The 8,248-nt window shown below is 37.9% G+C and overlaps 1 long non-coding RNA gene across 3 annotated transcripts; it reads right to left on the reverse strand.

Moving 5' to 3' along the window:
- Positions 1-1,811: 1,811 nt before the first annotated feature.
- Positions 1,812-3,893, reverse strand: LOC145108416 (uncharacterized). Of its 3 annotated transcripts, XR_013708261.1 has the most exons (4): positions 3,477-3,893; positions 2,724-3,188; positions 2,249-2,335; positions 1,812-2,173 (listed from the first exon to the last, which is right to left on the reverse strand). It is a non-coding gene; the product is annotated as an uncharacterized LOC145108416 (long non-coding RNA). The 3 variants fall into 3 exon arrangements; XR_013708260.1 differs by having other exon boundaries at positions 2,728-3,893; XR_013708259.1 differs by having other exon boundaries at positions 2,724-3,893.
- Between the last annotated feature and the right edge of the window lie 4,355 nt (positions 3,894-8,248).

Genomic DNA, 8,248 nt, shown 5'->3' on the forward strand with positions numbered 1-8,248 from the left:
TGTTCGATTCGAATCAAGAAATCAGTTTTACCTTTGAAATCGAAATTCAATCCTACTAATGTTATTTTTTGGATTTGATTGTTGTTGATGATTGAAGTTGAAAGCTTATGCTTGAACACGAAATAAATTTCGACTATGGTTTGAGTTCGAATTCAACTGTTGTTCACATCAGGAATCAATTTGGGTTAATAATTGTAATCAATTTCGATTGATGTTGAGATGTTCAAGTCAAGAGGATTGATTTCGATATTTTTGTATGATAGTCAAACAAAAAACTTGTTTTGGGTCAAGAGTCGTTCGAATCGAGAGTAGGAGTTTCGATGCTGGGAATGATTGAAATCGAAATGTATTTTTAATCGTTGGTCATCGAGGCCTATAAGTCGAAATTGAAACTTGATTTAAGTCGAATTCAATTTTGTTTGGAGTCAAACGCTTTGAAGACGAACGAAGTTGTTTGGAGTCAAACGCTTTGAAGATGAACGAAGTTGTTTGGAGTATGAGTCATTTTGATTTGATAGTCGAAAAGAATGTTGCTTGTAAGTCGAAAACATTTGGGATAAAGATCGTTTGTTGGGGTTGATTTCGACTGTTGCTACTGCTCGTTCGCATCAGAATCAACTAGTGTCATACCCGTCCGGTGGACAAGTTGACAAATGTATAAACAATATATTGATTTATCTTATTTTTATAGCATATATCTTTCATTCGTTCCTATATTAGCAATGATTATCTTTCTATCTCTAGAAATAATATCTATTATTATGTTGCATACATAACAAAAGGTCATTCTTACTAAAAAATACAGACATTGTTCATGAAGATCATCAAATGGGTTTTTCTTCGCAACTGGTTGAAGTAAGAAATAAGAAATAAAACTCATAATAGATATGAATGTTTCCGGTAAAAACATGTTTTTGCCTTGCAAAATATGTACACTAAATTTATGACAAGTTATATACCTTAATAAAAATGAGGGTAATATCATGCTACCACCACCACAGTTAACACATATTTTAACGTTATGATAAGTATTCTCATTTTAGAAAATGCTACTTTATATTTTTACTTTTACACTTTCTATATGTTATAAAATCAGGTAACATGTACCGGGAACCGTTTCGGTTCCAAAATTAAAAGAACAGATGTAACCGATACCCAGTTTCAGTTCCAACAATCCAATACTAACGACTAAAATTTTCCTATAGAAAACCATAGCGAAAAACATCAATCCTCGACATCAAGATTCAAAATAAAAAAGCATGATAACCTAATAATAACAATTGTTCGAGCATCATTCTTTCTAAATTTCCAATTGACACTTAACATAAATTCGTTTAAATAAACAGAAAACTCGAAAATAAGAGCAAGATCAATGCGGTTGAATGTGAATCATATATGCTATTGTTGCAACAGTATATTGTTGGAATCTAAGAATTTTGATAAAGTACACTGCTATTTTTGGAAATTTTGATAGTGTACCTTATTATTATTAAACAAAAGAATGTGATAAAAGTTCTCCAAATACACCACTTGTAAATCGATTTTACTTTCTTATATAACATTGTGCTTTCATTTGTTCCAATTATAGCATTGTATTATGAAATTCACTATTTTTTTTACTTATATCGTTCATTTGTTCCAATTATATAAACACCTACAAACTTATTTTTTTGATCTATTGTGAAGGTAAGAAACACTCATCGCCTGAAATAAAAGCGTGAACAATAGCAAAAACAAATCAACTATCAGATAAATAAACTATGTTAAAAAATTGACGAATGAAGAATTTGAAAGTACAATGCTATAAGACATACGTTTTCAACTTACATTGCCTTTATAAGAAAATTTGACAATACAATATTGTAATAAATAGAAAAGAAAGTAGAATGTCATAATAGAAGATAATTGAAACCACAATGCTTTTTTTTTTTTTTTTTTTTTTTGCATTTAGCCCTCTTTATTTGCAACTATTTAAACCATATCATATGTATTTGCACTTTTACAGGATATAATGGGTATATTTTTCAATTTACAACAGAAACTTCAACTGGAATACCCTCATAATTCACAAAACTTGTTTGTCATCTACTTGTCTTGCTATTCGATTTCAACATCTGAAGCAAATAGTCCATTTCAATTATCGCTCCTTTGATGTTTATCAGAAACAAGAATTCTGAAATAGAAAGTTCACCAAGATCTCTTTCAAATTATTTATATTTAAAAAAATTAAAGTTAATTCCAGTTTTACCATGTCAGTAGGTTGCTGGGGTCCACTCATTAGTGGTTGGATTCTCCTTGCATGAAGCATGATATGCTATATTGTCCAATTCATGGCCTAACTCAATAGTAAAGTGCTATAATTGCTAGATTTTATAGGTATAATGTCTTGATATTAGAGAAATTGAAAGTGAAGTAAATCAAAATACACGTATTTCCATTTGCCTATAAGGAAAATGGAGACAAAAGTTTTTGGTTTTTACTATACACTGTTGATACACTTAAATTGCAAAAGGATAAGAATTTTAGATTCATTTATGCCCCTTTTATCTTTTACTTTTTCTGTTCCATAACTCATTTTTATGTTATTTTCGATATATATATATATATATATATATATATATATATATATATATATATATATATATATATATATATATATATATATATATATATAGAGAGAGAGAGAGAGAGAGAGAGAGAGAGAGAGAGAGAATGAAACTTACCTACCATCGAAATTGAAGTTTCTTGATTGAAATTGAGCCAATCTTCTAGTTGTTATTCTTCTGCTCCATGGTTGATATCAACACCAAATAAAATTGAGGGCAAAGTGATATCTAACGTTATATAATTCAATTGGTCAAGTAAAACTGTACAGGGAATGTTGGAGGAGGAATGAGGTACCTTATAGGTGAATTTGAGGTAAATAAACGAACCATAAAGAAACATTAGATGGGTTTGCGAATTCATTGCAGAAACACTACATGGTATATTGTAGCCTTTTTCTATCATCCACCAGACAATATTGGATAGAAAATGAGAAAATAAAGCATTACTTCTACTATAACAGAGAATACATGTTAAAAAAAACCCTTTAATTATTACCCTCTTGTTGTGTCAAGGAGTGAAGCCAGTGAAGCAATGTTGCAAATATTGTTATTTTTGGTGTTAACAAAAGGAAGAGATAATCACTACAATTAACAAACACAGTTTCAGTAATCAATTTATTCTAAACCTAAATAGTGGTCAATTTGTCAATTTGTCATTTAAAAGAAAGTACAATGTTGTGATAAGGATAATATAGAAAGTATGTTGTTTTTTATTGCGTTTGGCCCTTTTAATGGTTATATAGCGATAGAAAGCCAAGTATAATGTGAAGAAAAGTTAAACAAAATTGAGAGATATATAGGGGAAATACGTTTGTGGTCTCTAACTTTTGTGAATAGAAACTATGCAAAACCCTAACAAAAGATCATTACCTATTGAGCAAGAAGAATACATGATTGTTCAGCCGAAGGAAGAATTTGAAGCAATTGATAAAAACATTGAAGCATTTACAGTGAATCGAAGCTTCTATAGGTGGGACAGTTAAGAAACATTCCCTGATTTCTCGCAATCATGGATACGTACGGTGCAGTTGTTGAATAAAAACTGATTTGCAGTTCTTGAAGAAACCGATCACACTGAGGAGTCGATTTCTATGTCATGGTTACGGAAGTTACCGACTGAGAAAGAAGCTAATTCCGTTACCATGTCTTTGGAAGATACAACCGACTGTGAACGTGGTGGAGAAGAAAAAGGACGCGTGAGGAGGAACTGAAAACGGCTACGATTAAAGTGATTGAAAGTTGGGAAAGTTTGAACGGCTAGGATTTGGACGACGGTTTTTCCACTCACCTTCGTCAACAGAATAAATAATTGGGGAAGAATAAATAATTGGGGAAGAACACATGACAATTTCGATTCGAGTACCTTATGTTTCAATGTTTTGGCAGTTTCAACCCTATTTCGAATTGGAGAACTTTTCTGTGAAGAAGTAAAGATGTTTCATTTCGAATCCCTAAAGTTTCAGCAATTTGATAGAGTTTACCCGACATTGGGGTATAATTCTTTAAAGTGGGAAAATATTTCGAATAAGGTCCCTGTAGTTAATGCGAATTGTCATTTTATGCCAAGTTTCGCATTTGGGGTAAGTTTCGCATTGGAAGCTGATTTATCGCAACGGGTCCCTGCAGAATTTGCGAAATTGACAGTTTATACCTAGTTTTTGAATTTCTTGCAACTCTCACCCAACAGTATAAATTTCACAAAATTTGGAAATTTTTCTCGGCTTTTCGTGATTGTTTTTCATGCAAGATTTTCGCGGTTGCATTTTTGTCACACATCAAGGGGGAGTTTCTTCAAGTTTGTTCCTTGAGCGCGTCTCATCCTTTGTGGGTTTTATAATCATTTTTTGATTATAAAAAGGGGGAGAATGTAGAAATGGGTATTCGAAGCTTCTTGGATTTTCATTGTGCGGATTTGAAGACCGATGGTGTTACTTCGAGGGGGAGTTGGTCTTGATCGCGAGCTCGTTTGGAAATTGAAGCTGAGACATCCGTTCCTAACTTTGAGGGGGGAATGTTAGGGTGTAAAGTTCTCCTTGGATGTGGCTAACCCTCTTCTGATGTGTAATGGGTTTAGCCTTTCCTATAAATAGGAAGTAAGTGGCTCCCATTTTATGTAATTCATATTTGAGAGATTAGTTTAGTGAGAGAATTTACGTTACCGACTTGTACTCTTACTATTCTAATGGACCATAAAATGATTTTATTTACTCTTGGTGTTCTTAATGATTGATTGATTCACTTGACCTTTACTATTCCACACATGTCATCATAATCCGGGTCACTACAATATGAGATTCTTCGAGTATATATATATATATATATATATATATATATATATATATATATATATATATATATATATATATATATTCTGATGGTTTGAATGGTTTAATTTTAGAATGGTGGTCATTCGAGGAGGGTCTGGTAGTGATTCTGGTATTGGTGATGGTTCGAGTTCGGGCTCTGGGGTCGGGTTTATGGATGATTAAATGCAGGAGTTCATTTCATCAGAGATTACCCGCAGTATTCTTGAGCAGACTCCTATGATATTCGGTACGATCAAGGGGGGTATCATGGAAATTCTGGATTAGCGCTTGGGCGCTTTTTGTTCTGAGGTGGTTGCGATGGTGGGAGCCCGCTTTTTTACTTTCTGAGAGTTTTGGGTATATGGGGCTCCGGAGTTCTTCGGGAAAAAGGACCCGGTTGCGATTAGGCGTTGGTTAGCAGATGTCACGAACACCTTCCGTACTAGTTGTTCCCCCGAGGGGGCAAAAGCTAGACTTGCATCCTATATTCTGAAAGACAGAACATGAGACTGGTGGGAGGAGGTTGGTCACGCCTTGGGAGGCGAGCGGTTGAGTCAATGACTTGGGAGAATTTTGTGACGAGATTTTGGGTTGATTTTTTACCTGTGATTGAGGTCCAACAGTTGGAGAGGGAGTTTCAGGACCTTCGCCAGACTATTGAGATGGTGGAGGATATCACCGCTATATTTCGTGAGAGGGCATTGATGGTTCCGCAGTATGTGGCGGACGAGGAGATAGAGAAGGCGAGATATCCCTATATGTTGAGGAGTGATATTAGGCAGTTTGTGAGTATATGCAGTTGCAGGACATTAGAGGATACGGTGGCGAGAGCTAGAGAGAGGGATATTGACTTGGAGATGAAGAAGAAGATGAAGTCGGATCAGGTTTAGGGTTCTAAGGGTTCGGGCAAGAGGCCAAAAGTTTTGATTTGACATCGAAGGGCCAGCAGGGCTAGGGCTGATGTGGCAAGTGCGGCAAGTCACACGATGGAGCTTGCATGGGAGGTGGTTTAGGCTGCTACAAGTGCAGAAAGAATGGGCATTTAGTCGGGATTGCACATCCACCACCCAGGGATTGAGTCTGATTTGCTTTCATTGCAATCAGAGGGGCCATAAAAGGCCGATTGTCCAAGTTTAGCAGTAGCATGACCAGTTGCAGCACCCGCTCCAGCGACCTTGCGGATTACAGATGGCCGTAAGGGCAAGTCGGAGGTGCCTGTTGTGAGGAGAAGGGCATTTCAGCTGACAGCCGAGGAGGCCCGTGCAACACCTGATGTGTTGATGCGTATGTATGTTCTCCTTATCTCTTTATTTATGTTGATTTTCCTGTTTATATATGTGTTTTGTTTTTTGGGTCGTTCCTTGTAAATGGTATCTTTGCTTTGGTTTTGTTTGATTCGGGTGCTACTCGATCCTTTGTATCTCTCGCACTCAACAAGAGTTTTGTCAATGCTCTGGGGGAGCTAGAGTATTCATTAGAGGTTGAGATTGGTGATGATCGACATGTGCGAGTATCTAGGGTTCATCGAGGTTGTATATTGGAGTTGTTTAGTGAGCGGTACCCGATTTATTTGGTTCCTATTCCCACGCGTGAGACCAAGGTTATTGTGGGGTGGATTGGTTGAGCCCCAATGGGGAAATGATTGATTGTGAGCATCAGATGGTACATATTCGGACCCCAATTGGGGGAGAGTTAATGATTCAGGGAGAGGGTGTTCAGCGTGGGTTGGTTCTATGTTCAGCAGCTAGGGCCATACACTATCTTCAGCAGGGTTGTCCTGGATTTGTGGCTTATGTGATGGATACCTAGGACAAGTCGAAGGAGACTGTGAGTGATGTACAGATTGTTCGGGAGATCCCGGATGTACTACTAGAGGATTTTCCTGGAGTAAATCCGGAGAGGCAAGTGGAGTTTCAGATTAACTTGGTTCCAGGTGCGGCTCCGATAGCCAAATCACCTTATTGGTTAGTACCTGTAAAGATGAAGGAGTTGTCTACACAGCTGCAGGTGCTATTCGACAAGGGATTTATGCGACCGAGTAGTTCACCATGGGGAGTAACGATCTTGTTCGTGAAAAAGAAGGATGAGTCGCATCAGATGTGTATAGACTACCGACAGCTGAATAAGCTCCGGGTGAAGAACCGTTATCCACTATTGAGGATTGACGATATATTTTACCAGCTCTAGGGGGCATCTTGGTTTTCCAAGATTGATCTGCGTTCGGGTTATCATCAGACGAGGGTTAGAGAGGAGGATACACAGAAGACGACCTTCTGAACTTGTTATGGTCATTACGAGTTTGTAGTGATGCCCTTTGGGATCACCAATGCTCCAACCGCATTCATGAATCTCATGAATCATATATGCAGGACCATGTTGGATCGGTCCGTGATTGTGTTTATTGATGACATCATGGTCTATTCCAAGACCCAGGAGCAGCATGAGGAGCATCTGAGGGAGGTATTGGAGACTATGAGGAGGGAGAGGTTGTATGCGAAGTTATGCAAGTGTGAGTTTTGGTTGCACAAGGTGTAGTTTCTGGGACATCTTGTCAACCAGAATGGTATTCTAGTCGATCCGGCCAATGTTAAGGCGTTGATGAGGTGGGAGGTTTCGAGGTCTCCATCTGAGATTCAGAGATACCTTGGATTTGCGGGTTACTATCAGAGATTCATTTAGGATTTCTCCAATATAGTGGTTCCTTTGTCCCGGTTGACGAAGAAGACCGTCACATTTCGTTGGTTGCCTGAGCAGCAGACAACTTTTGAGACTATGAGGCAGAGATTGTAAGAGGCGCCGATTTTGACCCTGCTAGAGGTGTTGAGGATTTTATGGTGTACTGTGATGCATCAATCATAGGTTTGGGTGCAATGCTGATGCATCGGGGTCATGTGATCGCTTATGCCTCAAGGCAGCTAAAGCCTCATGAGGCGAATTACCCTACGCATGATTTGGAGTTAGGAGCTGTGGTGTTCGCCCTCAAGATTTGGTGACATTACCTATATGGGGTCCATTCTACTATTTACACGGATCACAAGAGTCTGAGGTATCCGATGGATCAGCCGAATCTGAATATGTGGCAACATAGATGGTTGGATGTGGTGAAGGATTATGATTGTGAGATCCTTTAACACCCAGGGAAGGCCAGTGTGGTGGCTAATGCTCACAGCCGCAAGGTGGTTTCTGCTCTGATCAGGGATGTATGTTTGAGGGTGACAGTGATTACCCCACTCTTATAATAGATTCGAGAGACTGAGGTTGAGGCTATGAAGGAAGAGCACCAAAAGAATGAGCGCATAGTAGGTCAGGTGTCACACCCCCAGCCGTCGGCGGAAA

This window comes from Lactuca virosa, chromosome 4 (genome assembly GCF_052849685.1).
Source record: "Lactuca virosa cultivar CGN04683 chromosome 4, Lactuca_virosa_CGN04683_v6, whole genome shotgun sequence".
NCBI classification, from domain to species: Eukaryota; Viridiplantae; Streptophyta; class Magnoliopsida; order Asterales; family Asteraceae; genus Lactuca; species Lactuca virosa.